We start from the raw sequence: 21,365 nt of genomic DNA on the forward strand, positions 1-21,365 counted from the left end.
TCATGGTGTATGATCCTTTTAATGTGCTGTTGGATTCTGTTTGCTAGTATTTGGTTGAGGATTTTTACATCTAAGTTCATCAGTGATATTGGCCTGTAGTTTTCTTTCTTTGTGACATCCTTGTCTGGTTTTGGTATCAAGGTGGTGTTGGCCTCGTAGAATGAGTTTGGGAGTGTTCCTCCCTCTGCTATATTTTGGAAGAGTTTGAGAAGGATAGGTGTTAGCTCTTTTCTAAATGTTTGATAGAATTTGCCTGTGAAGCCATCTGGTCCTGGGCTTTTGTTTGTTGGAAGATTTTTTATCACAGTTTCAATTTCAGTGCTTGTGATTGGTCTGTTCATATTTTCTATTGCTTCCTGATTCAGTCTTGGCAGGGTGTGCATTTCTAAGAATTTGTCCATTTCTTCCAGGTTGTCCATTTTATTGGCATAGAGTTGCTTGTAGTAATCTCTCATGATCTTTTGTATTTCTGCAGTGTCAGTTGTTACTTCTCCTTTTTCATTTCTAATTCTATTGATTTGATTATTCTCCCTTTTTTTCGTGATGAGTCTGGCTAATGGTTTATCAATTTTGTTTATCTTCTCAAAGAACCAGCTTTTAGTTTTATTGATCTTTGCTATCATTTCCTTCATTTCTTTTTCATTTATTTCTGATCGAATTTTTATGATTTCTTTCCTTCTGCTAACTTTGGGGTGTTTTTGTTCTTCTTTCTCTAGTTGCTTTAGGTGCAAGGTTAGGTTGTTTATTTGAGATGTTTCCTGTTTCTTAAGGTGGGATTGTATTGCTATAAACTTCCCTCTTAGAACTGCTTTTGCTGCATCCTATAGATTTTGGGTTGTCATGTCTCCATTGTCATTTGTTTCTAGGTATTTTTTAAATTTCCTCTTTGATTTCTTCAGTGATCACTTCGTTATTGAGTAGTGTATTGTTTAGCCTCCATGTGTTTGTATTTTTTAAAGATCTTTTCCTGTAATTGATATCTAGTCTCATAGCATTGTGGTCGGAAAAGATACTTGATACAATTTCAATTTTCTTAAATTTACCAAGGCTTGATTTGTGACTCAAGATATGATCTATCCTGGAGAATGTTCCATCAGCACTTGAGAAAAATGTGTATTCTCTTGTTTTTGGATGGAATGTCCTATAAATATGAATTAAGTCCATCTTGTTTAATGTATCATTTAAAGCTTGTGTTTCCTTATTTATTTTCATTTTGGATGATCTGTCCATTGGTGAAAGTGGGGTGTTAAAGTCCCCTACTATGATTGTGTTACTGTCGATTTCCCCTTTTATGGCTGTTAGTATTTGCCTTATATATTGAGGTGCTCCTATGTTGGGTGCATAAATATTTACAATTGTTATATCTTCTTCTTGGATTTATCCCTTGATGATTATGTAGTGTCGTTCTTTGTCTCTTCTAGTAGTCTTTATTTTAAAGTCTATTTTGTCTGATATGAGAACCGCTACTCCAGCTTTCTTTTGGTTTCCATTTGCATGGAATATCTTTTTCCATCCCCTTACTTTCAGTCTGTATGTATCTCTAGGTCTGAAGTGGGTCTCTTGTAGAGACCCAGCATATATATGGGTCTTGTTTTTGTATCCATTCACTGAATCTGTGTCTTTTGGTGGGAGCATTTAGTCCATTTACGTTTAAGGTAATTATTGATATGTATGTACCTATTCCCATTTTCTTAATTGTTTTGGGTTCTTTATTGTAGGTCTTTTCCTTCTGTTGTGTTTCTTGCCTAGAGAAATTCCTTTAGCATTTGTTGTAAAGCTGGTTTGGTGGTGCTGAACTCTCTCAGCTTTTGCTTGTCTGTAAACATTTTAATTTCTCCATCAAATCTGAATGAGATCCTTGCTGGGTAATCTTCGTTGCAGGTTTTTCTCCTTCATCACTTTAAATATGTCCTGCCAGTCCCTTCTGGCTTTCAGAGTTTCTGCTGAAAGATCAGCTGTTCACCTTATGGGGATTCCCTTGTGTGTTATTTGTTGTTTTTCCCTTGCTGCTTTTAATATGTTTTCTTTGTATTTAATTTTTGACAGTTTGATTAATATGTATCTTGGCGTATTTCTCCTTGGATTTATTCTGTATGGGACTTTCTGTGCCTCCTGGACTTGATTAACTATTTCCTTTCCCAAATTAGGGAAGTTTTCAACCATAATCTCTTCAAATATTTTCTCAGTCCCTTTCATTTTCTCTTCTTCTTCTGGAACCCTTGCAATTCGAATGTTGGTGCGTTTAATGTTTCCCAGAGGTCTCTGAGACTGTCCTCAGTTCTTTTCATTCTTTTTTCTTTCTTCTGCTCTGCAGTAGTTATTTCCACTATTTTATCTTCCACCTCACTTATCCGTTCTTCTGCCTCAGTTATTCTGCTATTGATCCCATCTAGAGTATTTTTAATTTCATTTATTGTGTTGTTCATCGTTGATTGTTTCCTCTTTAGTTCTTCTAGGTCCTCGTTAACTGTTTCTTGCATTTTTGTCTATTCTATTTCCAAGATTTTGGATCATCTTTACTATCATTATTCTGAATTCTTTTTCAGGTAGACTGTCTATTTCCTCTTCATTTGTTAGGTCTGGTGGGTTTTTATCTTGCTCCTTCACCTGCTGTCTGTTTTTCTGTCTTCTCATTTTGCTTATCTTACTGTGTTTGGGGTCTCCTTTTTGCAGGCTGCAGGTTCATAGTTTCCGTTGTTTTTGGTGTCTGTCCCCAGTGGCTAAGGTTGGTTTAGTGGGTTGCGTAGGCTTCCTGGTGGAGAGGACTATTGCCTCTGTTCTGGTGGATGAGGTGGCTCTTGTCTTTCTGGTGGGCAGGTCCACGTCTTGTGGTGTGTTTACGGGTGTTTGTGACTTTTTATGTTTTTAGGCAGCCTCTCTGCTAATGGGTGGCATTGTGTTCCTGTCTTGCTAGTTGTTTGGCATAGGGTGTCCAGCACTCTAGCTTGATGGTTGTTGAGTGAAGCTGGGTGCTGGTGTTGAGATGGAGATCTCTGGAAGATTTTCGCCATTTGATATTATGTGGAGCTGGGAGGTCTCTTGTGGACCAGTGTCCTCAAGTTTGCTCTCCCACCTCAGAGGCACAGCACTGACTCCTTGCTGCAGCACCAAGAACCTTTCATCCACAGGGCTCCTCAATTTAGGATGATTCGTTGTCTCTTCATGTATTCCACAGATGCAGGGTACATCAAGTTGATTGTGGAGCTTTAATCCACTGCTTCTGAGGCTGCTGGAAGAGATTTCCCTTTCTCTTCTTTGTTCTCACAGCTCCCGGGTCTCAGCTTTGGATTTGGCCCCGCCTCTGCGTGTAGGTCGCCGGAGGGCGTCTGTTCTTCGCTCAGACAGGACAGGGTTAAAGGAGCAGCCTCTTCGGGGACTCTGGCTCACTCAGGCCGGGGGGCGGGGCGGCGGGGGAGGGGCACGGAGTGTGGGCTGAGCCTGCGGTGGCAGAGGCCAGCGTGACATTGCACCAGCCCGAGGTGAGCTGTGTGCTCTTCCGTGGAAGCCGTCCCTGGATCCCGGGATCCCGGCAGTGGCGGGCTGCACAGGTTCCCCGGAAGGGGGGCGTGGACAGTGACCTGCGCTCGCACACAGGTCTCTTGGTGGCGGCAGCAGCAGTCCCAGCGTCCCACGCCCGTCTCTGGGGTCCGCGCTTTCAGCCGCGCCTCGCGCACGTCTCTGGAGCCTCCTTTAAGCAGCGCTCTGAATCCCCTCTCCTCGCGCACCAGGAAACAAAGAGGGAAGGAAAAGTCTCTTGCCTCTTCGGCAGGCCCAGACTTTTCCCCGGACTCCCTCCCGGTTAGCCTTGGTGCACTAACCCCTTCAGGCTGTGTTCACGCCGCCAGCCCCAGTCCTCTCCCTGCGCTCCGACCGAAGCCCGAGACTCAGCTCCCAGCCCCGCCCGCCCCGGCGGCAGAGCGGACAAGTCTCTCAGGCTGGTGAGTGGCGGTCGGCACCGCTCCTCTGTGTGGGAATCTCTCCGCTTTGCCCTCCGTACCCCTGTGGCTGCGGTCTCCTCCGCGGCTCCAAAGCTTCCCCCTCCGCCACCCACAGTCTCCGCCCGCGAAGGGGCTCCTAGTGTGTGGAAACCGTTTCTCCTTCACGGCTCCCTCCCACTGGTGCAGGTCCCGGCCCTATCCTTTTGTCTCTGTTTATTCTGTTTTCTTTTGCCCTACCCAGGTACGTGGGGAGTTTCTTGCCTTTTTGGAGGCCTGAGGTCTTTTGCCAGCGTTCAGTAGGTGTTCTGTAGGAGTTGTTCCACGTGTAGCTGTATTTCTGGTGTATCTGTGGGGAGGAAGGTGATCTCCGCGTCTTACTCTTCCGCCATCTTCCCCGGAAGTCCTGAATGTAACTTTTGACCTCATGCAGGTACTTGCTGTGGGTTTGAGAATCAGTCAACATGTGGGAGAGCAGAGCAATGAGAACTGCAGAATAGCAGAGCCAGAGCCCTGGCATGTAGTGCCTGGAAACTGCCAAACTTCTGGGCTTACTTTTAAGGGCAGTAATGCATTTCATTTTAGTTAACTCAGTTTTAATTGAGGTTTTCTGTTTTTCTGCAGCAAAAACGCGTTCTAATACTTGTAATATTTTAAAGTCTGAGGCCTCAAAAGAAGGAAAGGACTATCAGAGAAGAGTGGCTGATAGAGTCAAAACTCCCCATTCCTTTTGGCCCCAAACAAACAGGTTTACATAACATTTATTGAAATTATTTGACCGGGATTGTGGAATTGCAATGCTCTGTGTTTACTATATTTTGTTAATCTTTATTATGATGTAATGGAATTTTATTTCTTAAATCTGCTGCTTCTTAAATCAGCATGGCAAGTCATGTTGGGCATTCTACCCTTAAAGACACACTCCTTCACTGTCTGTTTCATACTTGAGCAAGCCCTGGGAATAAATTAGACTTATGGTTTTTCACCACAGAGCTGGGATTTATAGTGGAGAGTGGGATCAAACTGTGCTACTTGGTACTGAGTCCTTCCTCTCCTGTGCTCTTGCCCTGTACCTATGTATCCCAAGGTTCTGTATTCTCTCTTTCTTACTACTGAGTGGGAGTCCATGTCATTTTCATCATCATCATTAACTCCTGGCCACTCATTCATTTACTTATACCTTAGTTGCTTCTTGTAGGCTGTAAGTTTTGTTAGACCTGATATTGAAATTTTTCTATTGTTTCTGTTTACCAGGAGAATAGATATCTCCTTCTTTTTCATGCATCTTCTCTTTTTGGGTTGTTTTTCTGCCCTGTATAGTGCTAGAGTTGTAGTGAAAATATCTATTGTTAAAATGCATACTATAAAATATATTTTATACTCGGAAGATGTACTGCTGAGATAATTTCAACCCATAACTGTTCTTTGGTGAAAATAACTGCTTGAGTATTTATGACAACTTTTTTACTTGCACATTTACAATTTTCCTGGACTTTAGTTTTAATTCAATTATATAAAAACATAAATTCACCATCAATAGAAATTCCTATACACAGGAGCAACAGCAACAAAAATAATCCCTCAATTTGTTTTGCTGCTTTCTAAGGTATTTTTAGAAATTATATATCACAAATAACTGATTGGCCAAATCAACTTTTTGATTATCACCGTCTTTATGTTATGGAATTCCAAGTTGAAGTGATAAAAATGTTTAAATGAGCATCCAACTTGCCACCAAGATGATTTGTGCTTGTGTATTTGTTACTCAAGGAATGTAATTAGTGTGTCTGAATGCTAAGGACAATGGAAATAATTGGTGGCTGGAAGAAGGTGATTACATGGCGTGATTATTAATAGCTGTTAAGAATATAGGGGATGGAAGTAGTAAACAACTGAATACTAATTTTCTTCATTTAAATCATTATATTTTAGTAGCTTCAAATTCTAAATCTAAAGTTTGAGAGATCCATTGGAACCTCTTCATTTTACAAATGGAGAAAGAAAGGCCCAGAGAGAAAAAAATTTTCTCCTGGTAAGTAATGAGGAATAAAAAGTAATATTGATTTTGCTTAATTGTAAATGGGTTGATGGAAAAACAAAATAAAATCAGTCTTTTTAAAAAACAAAGAAAAAGATTTAAAAGTAAATAGGGACTTCCCTGGTGGTCCAACGGTTAAGAATCCGCCTTCCAATGCAAGGGACGAGGGTTCAATCCCTGGTTGGGGAACTAAGATCTCACATGCCGTGGGGCAACTAAGCATAGCGCAGGGAGATCAGCTCGGTGCTTTGTGACTGCCTGGAGGGGTGGGATAGGGAGTGTGGGAGGGAGGGAGATGCAAGAGGGAAGGGATATGGGAACAGATGTATACGTATAACTGATTCACTTTGTTATAAAGCAGAAACTAATACACCATTGTGAAGCAATTATACTCCAATAAAGTTGTAAAATAAAATAAAATTAAATTAAATTAAAATAACCCTGATTCTCATTTTCTCAAAAAAAAAGGTAAATAAAGCCATCAGTCCTTTATTGGAATTTTTCTAAATCTCCTTTGAAATGGGACTGGCATAATGATATGTGAATAATGAGACTATTGGTCGACCCCAAAATGTTGTAACCCTAGATAACAAAATTTTGGTAGGCCCTTATTTAAATTATGTGATATTTGAATTGTGTATATCCTCCTTGAAGTTGATTTCAGTTTGAAAAGAAATTGAGAAAAGCCTTAAAAATAGTTTACTAGCACATGGAAATCTTACATGAAAGTCAGTATAACATTTTGCCTTGAACTGCACCCAAATATACTAATTTAGTTCATAAATCAGTGTAATCCATTCCTATATATTCCAGGAAGAGAAATTAAAATCTTTCCCTGGCTATTTTATAACTTTTCTATTACTGGATAAAAAAGCTGTTAAGTCATATAGATTATTTTCTAGAAACAAGTTACTGATGATCATTTTACAATCACTAGCATATATGGATTGTGCTTTCATATCTTACTTCGGAAATGCAGATGCAAAATGAGGTGGTTGTGAAATGACCTGAAGGAAAAAGTTTTGTGTTGTATGAACAAGAGTTTTAAAGGCAAAGAGACATGGAAAAACAGGAAAATAAGAAATGTAATGTTTAAACATGTGGCACGTAAATCGTTAATTTATGAGTTGATAAAAATGCTAAAAAGCAGCTTAAATATCCTCTCAGGAAGACATCACTGAACAGAGGGTCTGGCTCTGTGTTTCCCTTATGTGTCCTACTTCAAGTCGAGATGAGCCTTGCTCATAGAACCTATTATACATCACTGAATTATCTAGGCTTTCCTTTGCATATGTTTATTAGCCCTTTGTGATTTCTTAATTGTGAGTTTCCCATTCATATCCTTTACTCATTTTTAATGGGTTGCTGGTCTTATTCATTTTTTCTTTATCAAGACATCATTAACAATTTTTTAAAACATTTATCCATTCATATAAACATTAAAATCATTCTGTCTAGTATAAGAAAAAGATTGGGACTCCTATTTCTAGGAAAATGATTGGCTAGATTATTTGCAGGAAACACTCTGCTAAAAATATCAAAATAGACCTAAGATATTTTAAAATCATTTTAACCATAAAAGAGCCAGCAGGAAGTAAATCAATGTAGGAGAATTAAGAACTTTGAGAGGTGAGTAGAATACTGAAGCCACTTTTGCCCTTGTTATTTACCAATCCATGGATAGGCAAAACTTCCATTTACATGGCCTTGAGTGCTGTAGGGAACAGAAGTTGAGGCTTTGGGTCTTCCAAAGTGAGGACTCTAAAAGGACACACTCCATACTAAGCTGGGATTCCTAAAACCTAAACCTTCAGAGTAAAGGACCCAGAACTACTGCCACCAGCAATTATCATGGAAAGCTGCTTAGAACTTGGCAGAGTAAGGAATTGAAATGAAACTTAGTACTTCCGTGTATTTGCAGTTCCAACCAGACCCATATATTTATAAACCATGGATGGATGACAGAGATGGAATTGCAGATCAATGGAGAGAGCATGCACAGTTGAGTTGGCATGAGCCAAAAGAGACATTTTAGACAAAATTTCAATGGAGGGAATGGATAATCAGTTCTATTCCTTTATATTCTGGAGATTAGAGGCACTGTTCTAACACACATGGTGTTGTTTTATTTCCTCTGTGTCAGGAGACGCCAGGTGTGTGGATTGAATTGCATCCCCCAAAAAAGTCCTAACCCCTGGTATTTGTGAATGTGACCTATTTGGAAATAGGTCAGATATAATCAAATTAAGAAGAGGTTATACTGAGTTAGGGTGGGTTCTATTCAATAATGCTGTTGTCCTAAGACATCAGGGAAGAAGGACGCACAAAGATAGCAGCAGAGGTTGGAGTGACACAGCTACAAACCAAGGAATACCAGAGAAGCTGGAAGAAACAAGATTCCTTCCCTAGAGCCTCCAGAAGGGGTTCCTGCTGACACCTCAATTTTGGACTCTTGGTCTCCAGAACTGGGAGATAATAAATTTCTGTTGTTTTAAGCCACCTAGTTTGTGGTATTGACACTTTGTTAGGGTAGCTCTGGAAAACAAATACAGCAGGCCTACCATTCCTGCCACATTTTTGCTTTCAGCTTCTCTAACGCCTGGCCTGGGGGTGTGTTTATCTGAGATGAAGGATGCTAACTTCCCCTGCAGAACACCGTCCTCATCAAAGTCTTCAAAGTGGGAGACTTAGGAGTGGTCAGAGATGAATGAGGTTTTTGGTATGACCTTGTGCTTTCCCGTTAAGCCTCAGAGGCTCCAGTTTGTCCTTATTTTCCCCACTTCATATCCATTTTCTTTAGCGAACTGCATCCCTCACAGACTCCAGGGCTTCAGCACCAGGCACAGAAATAACAGTCATCTATTATCTGCTAGCGGTTCTGCTTCTCTGATTGAACCCTGACTGATTTCACCCAAATATAACAATATATGTTTCTGTGAACTTATTTTGGTTAACTGTGCAAAAATTATCCTATATTATTTCCCAATAATAGTTTGGTACTTTGTCTCTTACGTTATTATCTTTTAATCTTAGTTTTTAAACTATTTAGTGAATACATATTATAATATCACTTTTATTTTTAGCTAAATGTATAATATGCCTTGAAAACCCAACAACTGGTTGCACCTGTGAAAAATAAATAGACGAAAATCTCCTACCAATGTGACAGTTAGAGCATTAGCAAATGCAATAGACATGAATCAGAATGGGTTCTACTACCGAGAACTATAAAGCATTAACCATTTGCAGTCAGCATCAGTTTATACACAGAGAATGATTCTGTGTGATAACTAAAATCGGCTAATTTTTTAATGAAATAATAGCGTATTTCTTTAAAATAAACCAACAAACATGGTTATTTGTATGAACAGATGATTTAGTTGTTAAAATATAAACTGACAATTCAGTTTAAAAATATTGGTTTAGTCAGGCAAGTATTAACATTTTCAAGTATTTTAATCTTACAAGCACCCCACACCTAAGATATCTAAAAATCTAACCTAATATTTTTACAGACACAAATGCAAACAAACATTCCACCCACAAACATACTCACAGAAGTTTATGATATACATGCTATTTAAAAGGGGGATTAGCACTGTGAAAACTTTCTTTTTTTTCTTAGATTTTCAGAAATGGAGCCTGAACTCAAAAGAGGCATAGGAAATGCTCTGATTAAAAATGTTAGAAAAAGAAAGAAGCATAAATGAGAAAGTCTGACTGTGGGGATCCAATTATAAGAATTATAAGCAGCAACTTCTACTTTAAAAAATACAACTCCCTATTTTACTCCTCTCAGTAAAAAATAAAAGATACATTGCAGTAAAAGATAAACTGATATATTCATTTATCTATACTGAATGTAAAAGAGCCTATGAGGATATTATTACTCAGAAAGTACTTGAATCTGATATGACTCCTGACTGCTAAATGTAACTAACAATGATATTAGCTAAGTTTTTTTTTATCAATTGACTACATGGAATTTATTTTTTAATTGGAGTATAATTGCTTTACAATGTTGTGATAGTTTCTGCTGTACAAAGAAGTGAATCAGCTGTATGTACACCTATATCCCCTCCCTTTTGGACCTCCCTTCCCATTCCCATCTCACCCATCTAGGTCATCACAGAGCACCGAGCTGAGCTCCCTGTGCCATTGAATTTTATTATATGTTAGTCACTGCATTAGCAATTTTGTGTGTATTAACTTGTGTAATCTATACACTAATACTACCAGGGAGATACTGGTTTTCTTTGCAATTTATACTTGAATCCCTGGATCTTTATAAGTTTAGGTAACTTTCCCCAATACTAGCAGTTTGTAAGTTAGGGAACCAGCATTCACATTCAGTTTATTCACCCTGACTCTAGAGTCTGTATGTTTAACTGCTGTGCATGCTGGGCTGCTTCTTTACTGGTCAACCTGGATTATGCTCTGGATTGCTGCTCTGGATTATGGTTGCTCTGGATGATGACAAAGTAAGGGGAAATATCAGATATTCCTCAATTTTCTGTTAAAGTGGCCACAAATACATATGTAAGGGAGTTCTTTAGAACAGCACATGAAACTAATGACAACTAATAGTGATGGAATCAAGCACGCTCTAGAGAGGAGCTGATAAATAGGATTAAAAACCCTCTAATGACTGTGATTTCTGACCTATCTTACAGGAAGACAGAGTAGGCTAACTGGTGCAAAGTGTTGAACTACAGGTTAAACAAATACGTTACCAGACTAACTATAAAATCCTGTACTAACTCAGGTTTCCACATTTGGTTCCTGAGGCAACAAGTAAAATAATCAATGGTTGCACTTTGGCAAATTAGATAGCATTTAATTATAAATAAACAGATAAATAAAAAAAGAAAAAAAGCATAAACTTCTTGTCAGATTGATTTTAAAAACTACATGCAATCAAATAAAATAATGTAATAATAATAATATAGTAAACTCTTTTGTTCCATACTTTAAAAATTTATACCAGTTGGCATTTGTGGAGAGACAGAAACTTTTGTCATCAGTAGCTGGTATTAAATATTTATTATAAATAAGTTCTATTTTTTAGTTTGGTCCAATATTATTGGCTGTGCAAATTTGCTTTTTCAAATGTGTTTTTTGTGGGAGTATGTATGATCAACTTTCACAATTATTCAGTGAAGGCTTGCAAAGACATAACATCAATTTTGTAAAACTCAAAGTTTAATAAATATACACGAAAGCTATTTTATAAGTCATTATCTCAAATACTTTATATTCTATTTTTTAACCAATACAATCTCTCAGACTCTGAGATGTCTGTCAATATAAACGTTTCTGTCACCTTCTCCTCATATTTCTAACATTTCCCCCTCTATTTGTTGGGTGCTTTTTAATTTGGAGAAAATAATTTTAGGACAGTTGAAATATGTATAATAACATCAGCAAGGTAAAAATATACCCACAATGTTTTATTTAATATTTTAATTCAAATTCCCTTATTATTAGTATTATTAACCTTTCATTCTTTTTTTATCTGGCATACCTCACAAATCTTTGGCTTTTTTTTTTTTTTTTTTGCTTTTCTGTTTAATTTTGATCTCAATGTATTGCATTTAAGTAATACATACTGTAACTTCTGTTTTAAGATAGTGAGCTGAGCACACACTTCATTCTTCTATTCATTCAAATATCTAGAAACAATATAAAATGTAAATAGCAAGGAAATAAACTAACCCAACAAAAACAGGCTCTCTAACTGGACCAGAAGTTATGACCAGTTCCTTAAAGTTAGAAAACCAATAAAATTTAAGAGATAAGCCTCAGCTAAGGACACATACAGGAAATATGTGAACGGTGCCTCAAGCTAGTTGAAGCCAAAGAAACTCTGCAGTGATTAGTCTATACCTTTTCTTTTTATCTTCCCCATTATGTGAGCTAGGTATTAAGCAACAGGATGTATGCCTCAGCATATCCTCAAAATACAACAGAATACAAATTTCTTTTAACCATTTGTGATATATTACCTTAACAAAAATTGTCTGTTTAAGAGGAGACTCAGAAACATATTCAAAAAGTTGATAACGTACATGTCAAATTCAGTGATCATAAAGATATAATTTAAAAAATTGACAGAATGTCCCTCAATCATAAAAAAGTATAAAAATACTTTTAAATAACTCTTGGGTTTAGATAAAATAGAGATCACTAACTATCTAGATTTACATGACAATGTTGACATTAAAAATAATACGTACTATTTATTGTGTATTTAGAGTGGGTAGGTGCTCTTCCAAATGTGTCGGTCACACTCAAGTATTTAATCCTAAAATAAACTCTATGAGATCAGTATTATTATTACTCCCATTTAAAGACACAGGGAGGGCTTCCCTGGTGGCGCAGTGGTTGAGAGTCTACCTGCTGATGCAGGGGACGCGGGTTCATGTCCCGGTCCGGGAAGATCCCACATGCCACGGAGCAGCTAGGCCCGTGAACCATGGCCGCTGAGCCTGCGTGTCCAGAGCCTGTGCTCCGCAATGGGAGAGGCCACAACAGTGTGAGGCCTGTGTACCGCAAAAAAAAAAAAAAGACACAGGGAGTTTAATAATGTACCAGATTTCACATAGGTAAGATATAATAGAGCTAGGATTTGAAATTAAGCAGTTTAATTCTAAAGTTCAAACACTGAATCACTATGCTTTACTTTCTCCACACTCCAAGGGAGATACCACACACTAAACTAAAGGATCAAAGTGACAGAAGAAAACATAGCTTTAAATATAATTATTAGAAAATAAGAAGAGTAGAAAGAAATGAACTAAACCCACAATTCAATAAGATAGTAAAAGAACAATAAAATAAATCTCTAAACAGCAGAAGGAATTGATTCTAAAACCAGAAATTAATGAAACAGCAAACAAACAAAAACAGAATTGACCAATAAAGAGAAAAGCTGGTTCTTTGAAAAGATCGATAAGACAGACAAGTCTTTAACAAATATGATCAAGAGCTAACTAAAGAGAAGACACAAAAGGAAAAAAATATATATGTGTACTGAAAAAAGGAGGTCATGACTGTGGGTCCAGAAGAGATTAAGATAACATTTTCAGAGAACACTATATACAACTTTATAGCAAAAATTTTTTTAATTTAGACAATCTTGAAGAAAACTATAGATCACCAAAATTGACCCTGGATAAAGTAAGAAATATGATTAGAGCAATAACTTTAGAAAAATGAAAATGGTTGTTAGAGATTTGTCCTTAGGAAAGCATAAGCACCCGGGTTTTTTATGGGAAATTTCAAGTGGGCGATAATTCCAATCTTAGAGAAAGTAATTTTAAGAACATGGGAAAAGATGGGAAATAACACACTCTATTTTATAATGCTCATGGATATCTGATAAGAAAATTGGATGAAAACAGAATAAAGGAGAAAACTAAGGACCAATTTTACTCTTGAGCATAGATGCAAAATGTTACGGTATCAGCAAATCAAAATATTCCTCTTTTGGCTGGTGTGTGTGTGTGTGTGTGTGTGTGTGTATAACATCACAACAGGATATACAACCTCTAAACTCTGTCTAAGTGCTCATTTCCTATGATAAATATGACCAAATATTCATACTCCAAAAGACCTACTGATCTGAAATCATGAGTCATATGAGCTCAGGAAAGTATTTCTCTACCATAGACCTGATTATTAATTTTGATCTTTATAAGCACCAATTATTGCCAGGTTTAATTACTATTGATATTTTCTGTCTTTATTGCAGATGATTGTTTTCTTTTTCTTTATGCACTTTAGGAAATTATCTGTTTTTCCCTCCACATTACTGATTCCATTTTCTATAGCATCAATTACTATATTTACTGCTTCTATTACACGTTTCTTTGCTAACTTTTGCATTTACTTTTTCCTCTTATTTCATGTAGCTTTTTAATAAAACTGTAATTTAGCAACCTTTCTTTTTATTTTAGTTTATTCCTTATACTTTTTTAGTCTATAGAGGATACAATTAGATGCTTTCTAAAATGTATACCTTTTTAATTTAATGATAATAAATTTTAATTAAAAAATGAAAGAAATGTATTCCTTAAATCTTATATCTACAAACACAAATATAACTACTGACCTCAAAATTTCCAAGTTCATAAGACATATATTGAACAACAAAGGACTAAGGACTCTACAGACTGCTTATCAGTTCATAGTATTTGTCTGTGAAATCTGTGTGAAGATGAATAAAACAACATCTGTTATTAAAGCTTGTTTCTTTTTTGAAACATTATCTTTAGATCTGATACCCTTTTCTAAAGGAAACTGAGAGAATCAATGTTATCTTGAACAACATCATCTGGATTCATGAGACTTTGTTTTTATGACTTTCTCAGTTAAAAACCCAGTGAAGGTAATTTTTTTAATCTCCAGGCTCTCTGGTCAGTGGGATGTTTCCCATTACCGGAGTACTTTTCATAGCAACCATTATCACTAATTTTAAATTAGAAATTTATGTGTTCCAGGTATTTCTTCTCCTAGCAATCATAATTATGAGATTTCAGGCCATTAGGTCTGAGTTGTTCTGAGTTTTGCATGCAAAATCCTGCTGACAGTCACTTGATCCAGTCTCTGGATAAAAGGACTCTTCATTTGCTTTACCATTTTCTGCTCACTTTTTGAACAAATAACTGCAAAATTTTCATTTTTAGATTTGCAAGTTGAATGTTTACATCACTCTCTTGGAAACCCTAGAAATCTGGAAAATCTCTTTCTATTTTAATTCTCTCAATGTTAATTTCCCTTTTTCTCTACATGTGGACCTTAAGATTCTTTAAGTATATTTCTGATAGAAAACTTCTGGAGAAATTTGCCTAGCTGGTCAGTTCATGTCTAATGTCTATAGGGTCTGCTTGTTTACACAAAACTTAACAGTGGAGTCATGATCTGAGGGTGTTTGAATCCTTTTTTAAAAAATACTTTGAATCAAATCTATAGCATATCATGGGGTGTTTACGAAGTTCCTCCCCCTTGTGCATCATCACTCATCTCAAGGACTAATCATGTTGGCTGACTTCTTTTTGGTTTTCAGCAGTTCTTTCGCTTTCTTCAAATCGGTTTTGTGGTAATCGCTTATTCCTACCCTCAGATACCAGATATCATCAACCGCATTCAGTACCTTTTCTCTAAGCTTTGGTGAAGCCAGGGGAGGAGATGAGGTGCCTAAATCAAGTGGCATAAGGTTGCACACATCTTTTTGACTCCCTGTTATACTAAACATCCAACTTCATTAATTTTTTCTTATGTTATATATGGAAGTGTTAACTCTACATTCCATGATATTTAACTAAGGTGCCAAGGTCTTTCTACTTTATTTTTCATTTCTACCCAAAGATATTGCTATACATGTAGATAAATAGAAAGTACACTATTGACCAGTAAAGAAGTAAGATAGTAATGAAAAAACGCAGGATTTACAACCCAGTCTCCCAAACCTTTCAGAACTTTCTAATTTGAATGGGCTTGTTGGCCATGCCTACTTATCTCATGACTTTCTAAAATTTCTCCTGCCTTTCTTTAGGGAGCAACTGGATATCATTACTACATCATTGAAGGAGAGCACCGAAAAACAGTGTGTTTTCCTAGGTAAGCTTGATGACATTTCTATAAACCGATATAACAATTTAAGGGAGTATATGCTTTTCCTCTCTCTTTCCCTGAGACAGCCTCAACTTTGTTCCAAAGCCTTGGCCCCAACTTGGTATCCAAATTTATTGCCAAAAAATGTTCCTGCTTTCCTCAGACAGCATCAAGCACAAATTCTCTACCATGATACCAGAGATAGAAAGTGCTGGAGGCCTCTCCCCCAACACCTCCAGGAGTAATATGTCTTTGGTTTTTTGCTTCATGCTCTGGGGTAGATGCTCAGACACGACCCATCCATATGAGACACTAGCCACAAAATTTTGAGACATGATGAAAACATGTCTCAAAGAGACAGGGGTCTTGGGGATGAGTAGAGATTTTGCCATATAAGATTTCCTATTACAAAGCTCTCCCTCAAGTAAACTAACATTCCCTACAACTAAAAAGTAGGGAATGCCTTTTGCGTATCTTTGAATTTGACCAACAGTGCTGCTGCAAAATACATTTTAATTGACAACAGTAGGGTTTTTGTACAAAATAGTAATGATAGCCATGGAAGGTTATACTTTTGTGTCTAAGGACTAGTGTTTTAATGAAAGAAGATAAATTGTCCCAGCATCCTTATTAAGAGAAAGCAAAAGGTATTTAAACTGATCCACCAGTGGAACTAGGTGGGAATATTTGGGTCTTTTGTTTCACCACCGCTTAGGTCCAACTGAATTTGTGAATTCCTGTGCTTGCATTATCTGTTCTTAGATGTTATTCTGCCCTGGCTCTGTGTCATCTCAGTCATTTGACTTAGAAAGTGACCTTCAAAGGACCATGTTTACTGCTGCACTTTTCAATGAATTAAAATTTATTTCTGTTCTAGTGAAAAAAAAAAAAAGGAGTACTGATAGTGACAAAGACATAAATAATGGCCCTTATACAATTTAGAGTAGTTTGAGGTGGTTATAACACCAGACAGAGCATAGATGACTACAGCTCCTATTGCTCCCTTGTCTTCTGGTATTTCTACCCTTTCTGCTGCTGAGATCACAGCTCAGGTTACAATGTTCCGTCACTTGGTAATTTCTGCCTTTGACCCTGGTGCTCTATTGGGAAGTGTAACCAAAAGAAGGTAGAAGAAAATTTAGCAATAAACTAATGGCCCTATGTAGCTACCTCTGAACAGAGCAACAGAGTTACTGTGCTATAGAGTTAGAAGGACCTTCTAAGGGAAGTACCTGGGTTTTTAAGGCATCAGAATTCAGTGGGGTTAGTGCAATAACTTCTCAAGTCTTACTGTCCTGCTGTTTCACCACAGTAACATGGTTTTGCTATTGGAAATTCCTCCTGGGCTTTGGTGAAGTTGACAAATATTGCTAGCTTCAAATTCTATCACTTTACATGTTTTTTGAAATTCTTCTCTGTGCAACACCTGCAAAATTTATTTCTCTCTACACTTTTGTAACAGTTATGAAAGCACTTGTATAACATTTATCAGACAGCATTATGTTTGTTTTTAAATATTGTAAAGAGAGAAAATGCTTGTGTGGTAAGCATTGCTTAATTCAGAAGCCTATGGATTTACTGAATCTGATTATGTGTCCATAAAAGCTAGGTTTTCCACCTTATGACTAGCCCATCATGTTTTCTTAACACTGTTGATTGCTTTGACTTGGCACCAATTGACCTAGCATGTTGTCATAGTCAACATCAGCATCTTTCACATTCATTAGACAATTGTAAATACAAGCCTTGGTCATTACCCTGTAGGATCTTAATTACAATAAAAAGATCATAAAGAAAGAGGTTATAAGTAATAAGTTGAGGTGTGTCTTTTTTTTTTATTATAGTTTGGGAACTCTTATTTCCATTAAACTTGTCTTATTTACCCTCTTATTAGAAGACTATGCCATAGACTGTGGCACAAAGAAAAGAATTTTTAATCATTTACTAAATGAAAATTGAAATGTTAGTATAAGTATGTTGGCAAGAACTACGGTTTACCACTGAGAATAATTTTAGAATCTTCTTTAATTTATAAACTTATTCAATAAAAAATTTTGTGTCTACTACATACAAGACAAGGAATATTTTAAAAGCCTATTTCACATTTTGGAGATTAGAAAAAATACTGGATAGAATTATTTGAATGCTACTAAGCATAAAGCTTAGCAATATGGAGACCATCAAAGAATTGAAAACTAATATTTATTTGTCCAGGCATCATTGGAATTTCATCCTCTTGCTGAGCAATGTACACAGGTTGGACCTTGTTCACAAGTCCTGACATTTGGCTGAACTTAGCCTACTTTATAATCCATTATAACCCATATTTATTGTCATATAAATAATAATAATTAATAAATAATCCATATAACCCATATTGAAATTCAGGGCCTATCTTCTGAACTCTAAGATGTCTCATTACTTTGTCAATAGTTTTTCTTTTATCTTTTTGGCCATTTTTTCTAACTTCAGAGTCAGGTTGACCAGGCAGCAGATTGTCTGGGCTGGGGGCATTAAAAATCAGTTTTAGCCTGCTCACTGCTATTCTGCCATGTTTCGTTGAGGGGAAATCTTCCATTGCAGTGTAAGTGGAGGTCTGTGCATTCTTTTCATCAATCACAAGAGCTTTACAATGGATTGGGAGAGATTATAACCATAGTCTTTATACAGTTATAATTTCAGTAGACTCAGAAATATGTTGAAGTTCAGAGTGAATTTTAATTGGAATAATGACTTTTCAACTAGTGTAAAATTTCTATCTCAAAAATAGAAATAAGCAATAAAAGAATGGTTATCATTTTATCAGTCACACTGGTCATAGACCAAAGGTCTATGTAATTCCTGCTAAATCATTTCAAGCATTGCTATTTACCATCAAGATAATGTGATGGTAGACTCATTAAAATAGGAAGTTTTCTCTTTGATCCAAGTAGCTTTCCACAGGGAAAAATGGAAAAATATACAGAGACAGTTTGCTCCCAATCCTAGTATTCAGGGCTCCTAAAGCTATTATGTCAACTGGGAGGCATTTTAATAGATATAAAGTTCATAAGTCTGTCAAATTGGTTCCCCACATCTGAGAAATCTGTATGCATTTAATGGAAAGTTAATATATTAAGACATTCCAATTTGTTCTTTCCAGGAAGTTGGATTAAAAGAAGGAAGGAATACATTATTTTTAATACATCAGGTAGCTCAGAAATTAAACCTTTGATGTTACAGAAAAATATTATAAAGTTTTATACACAAAAAGTATCTGAATATGAAAGTATATAATAGTTCAGAATTTATTTCACAAATGGAATCATTGTGCAGCACATCTCCATGTTGGTTTATGTATAATGTATAAAGCAAGCTTTGATTTTTCTTTTTTTAAGGCAGCAAATACTGAAAAAGAAACTCTAAAATTTTGTCTGTAGCTCTATTGGACTCTTAGATAGTAAACATGTGGTCATAAAGTTCTAGAACCTGCCTGTTTTTCATTTGTTTTTTTAAAAGATATACTGAAAAATACATGTAAAGGTGCGCACTTTGGAGTAGCCAACATGGCAGTTAATACATGTTTTTAAGAGCTGTTTCCATTGATTAAAACTTATTTGGACCCTTTTGAAATTGCTATCTGAGATTTTGAGTAACATAAGATTGTAAGTATCCTGTTTTTATTTACCTAAGTTAGCATTAAATAATGTTTGGCTGTTTTAAAAAAACTGCTAAGATGTAGATTTTAAATGTTCTCACCATACACATATGCATGAAATTATAACTGTGAAAAAACAGCTATGGAAACCTAAATGCCAAAGTCAGGATTTTGATGACCTCTGGTAGAGTTTGGAAATTAGAGGGATTTCAACACTACAATTAGTATATAGGTGTTTCTTATCTTATTTGCCACACTTTCTAATATGCCTAAAATATTTCATAATTAAAAAACAATAAAGATAAAAATAAAACAAGTCCACTCTTAACAGAGATACCATTAGTCTCAGGATATGAACAATAATACATTACAAATTCTGAAAGAATTCCAAAAGCATTTTTTTGTAAGAAGTTCCCTTCTGATTTAACAATTTCAAACATTAAATTGTGATGGATTTTCAGGTTTATTTGCTAAAATATCATTGATGATTCTTTATAGTCAAATCACATAGGTTTGTCTTTTTTGTTGTTATGTGGGAATTTTTCATGAATGAATGTCAGTATTACATTACATTTTCTGTATTTCAGACACACACGAGAGATACAAGAAATACCTAAGACCACTAAGCATCAGTTGCTCTATGTGCAGCCTCTTGTGCTTTAGCCTACTCTCTTCTCTCTCATGATCAATCAGGCATCAGTTCTCTTCTTTTTAATTATATCACATATGATGGATGATATTAACACACATGACATATTCCCCTGACATCTAACTGGAACTCCACTTTCCCTTCCACTTGAGAGAGGAAACTTTAATACTTTATTCACAGAAGTAAATTACATGCAAAACACCTCACAACTAGTTGACCCATATGAGTTCATGATTGTGAACAGCTGAATGGGGGGCTAGTAGTCCAGGATATCTACACGTGTCTCAGAAGAATTATATGTCAGTGGTGTCTATTCAATGTTAAAATGCAGAGATGGAGAATATATTTAAAACTTTAGTTCATTAACAGACCTATCTCTGTGTCCCCACAGTGTCCCTAATCTGCAGGTTGGCTCTCTTTCATCTGTGTCCCTATTTTAATTTTTTTGTTTTTCTGTCTGATTTTAGGGGCTAATATCTGAAAGAGTTACCCATTTGATAGTAATCTATAGCTCCCTTCAAACTGTTTATTCTTGCAGAATGTCTTACTTTCCTTTTCAATATATTAGGGTGGGGAGTTGTTCCCAATCCCTTTGTGTATTTCCTGCTCTTATCTTTATAAGTATATCCCTAGTATGTAAAACCTCACCTGGAAATAAATAGTAGCTACTATGCTTATGTCTGGCAAACAATTCTTTCATGTTTACCTTCTAGAAATATTTCAAAGCAATCTTTCTCTTTTAGGCCTGGTGCTGCTTTTTTTTTTCCCAATTAATTAATTTATTTTTGGCTGTGTTGGGTCTTCATTGCTGCACACGGGCTTTCTCTAGTTGTGAGCGGGGGCTACTCTTCGTTGCAGTGTGTGGGCTTCTCATTGTGGTGGCTTCTCTTGTTGCGAAGCATGGGCTCCAGGTGCGTGGGCTTCAGTAGTTGTGGCACGTGGGCTCAGTAGTTGTGGCTTGTGGGCTCTAGAGCACAGGCTCAGTAGTTGTGGCACACGGGCTTAGTTGCTTCGCGGCATGTGGGATCTTCCCGGACAAGGGCTCGAACCCGTGTCCCCTGCATTGGCAGGCGGATTCTTAACCACTGCGTCACCACGGAAGCCTGGTGCTGCTGCTTTAATTCAGGACACTCTTATTCTTAGAATATAACCTCTTTGAGGTCATCTCTGAAACCTTAGCACTTGACATGACACCTGACTTAGAGTAGGCTCCTTAACTGCTTGTGGACTGAGGAATGGTCGAGTCTTGCCCTGCTGATCCAGCCTATTCAGGCCTTGAAGATTTTCCCTAGTTTCCTCCATTCTTGCTAGCTCCTATTAGCACTTCTCTCTTCTGAAGTCTTTTGCCCTTATACACCGCATTCCTTACAGCCCACAGGGAGATCTTTAACAATGCTGTTCAAATTCTAAGAGCATATAGGCCAAAAAAGGTAGTTTGGGTTACACACTGCTTTAAACTATTCTCAGTTCGAAAGTCTTTAATTGAAACGT

This window comes from Hyperoodon ampullatus (assembly GCF_949752795.1).
Source record: "Hyperoodon ampullatus genome assembly, chromosome: 11".
Lineage (NCBI taxonomy): Eukaryota > Metazoa > Chordata > Mammalia > Artiodactyla > Ziphiidae > Hyperoodon > Hyperoodon ampullatus.